The sequence below is a fragment of the Octodon degus genome, unplaced genomic scaffold (assembly GCF_000260255.1).
Source record: "Octodon degus isolate 3935 unplaced genomic scaffold, OctDeg1.0 scaffold00170, whole genome shotgun sequence".
Lineage (NCBI taxonomy): Eukaryota > Metazoa > Chordata > Mammalia > Rodentia > Octodontidae > Octodon > Octodon degus.
The window spans coordinates 5,018,511-5,019,942 of record NW_004524746.1 but is presented as its reverse complement, the minus strand read 5'-3'; the positions used below and the strand labels follow the sequence as shown (position 1 = coordinate 5,019,942).

Here is a 1,432-nt window from a genome sequence, read left to right as displayed (position 1 = left end):
GAAGATATGCAGCCAGGGATATAGCTCAGCAGCACATGGCCTGCCTGGCAAGTGGCAGGTGGTGAGTTCAATTCCTGGTACAAAAAAAAAAAAAAGAATAAAAAGGAAAAACAGGGGCTGGGGAGATGACTCAGTGGAATAAGCACTTCCCTGGCAAGGGCAAGGGCCTGAGTTCAATCCCCGGTTCTGCCGAGGGAAAAAAAAAGGAAAAACAGAAAATTCAGCCAATTGTATTTGGTAGAACAAAGTATTTCTAAATTTCATTATTTAGTGTAAATTTGTGTTTAATTTTGAATATTTTTAAATTCCATAATATTATAACTTATAAAACACATGTGATAATTACAAAAAAGTTGTAGTCTTATAAGGGTTGAGTTTCAAAAACTCCCTTCATATAACTCCTTTCTGAATGGCTCAAGAAGATGCTACTATGGAAGTTTTAAAATCTATTAGTCACAGTTTTTCATATTCATGAGACATTCAAGTCTTTTGATAATGTATGGCATCTGAAAGTATTGCCATTGTTTATGTAAAATTATTAGGACAAATTTTAGCAAGCTCAAAGAACCTTAATATTACTAATGCCAAGTTAAATTTTGTGATGGGATTATTTATTGGTAAATGTTTCATTTAGCTTTATGAAAAACTGTCACATCTGACATCTAGAAATGTACACCATCTCTTCTTATAATATGAATTCTATACTTTAGCTTTTAAAATCTTCTTTATTAAAATTTAGAATTTTTGATGTAAAAGAAAAAAATTACTCCGTATTAATTAGGTCTTAAATCCTATATTCTTTCTCATAGTTTTTACATTTCTTTGTGGAGTTTAAATGGTTATGCCTATATATATTTGACTATATATTATTTGACTATATTTGACTATAATTATTTCTTTTCTCTTTTCTCTACAGTAAAAGTTGTACTTATTCCTGTAGGTCAGGAAATTATAATATCTTTTAAAGTTGAAACCTTTTTAAAATACCTTGTGGATCACTTTTCACATTTATTAGGTATCCCACCTTCTCAACTACAGATAAGTTATGCAGGTAAGTTTGAGGGTAATGAATTAATTAATTCTTCTCTAGTTTTAACACACAAGCAATGTCTTTGATTTCTTAAACTAAATATGTTGATATTTACTATTTGAATACATTGTGATTAAGCATTCATTTGTTTAAAATATTTTTAATGGTGAATTTGTGTGACATATTTGGTTAATAACTGAAAATACAAAGAAATATGACATGAGATTCTTATTTTCAAGTTGTTCATAGACTAATAAAAATTACATTCAGCAGTTACTACACAATGTATGAATGTTTCAGTGAAAATATTCACAAAAATGTATAAGAAGGGAATAAAGGAGTTCCAGAGACTTTAATACGATCTCTCTCTCTGTCTCTCTCTGTCTCTCTGTCTCTGTCTCT

At 29.7% G+C, this 1,432-nt stretch overlaps 1 protein-coding gene across 1 annotated transcript in view; it reads left to right on the top strand.

Moving 5' to 3' along the window:
• Nucleotides 1–1,432, top strand: part of Iqub (IQ motif and ubiquitin domain containing) — a 111,588-nt gene that overhangs the window by 23,947 nt on the left and 86,209 nt on the right. The window lies entirely within an intron of this gene.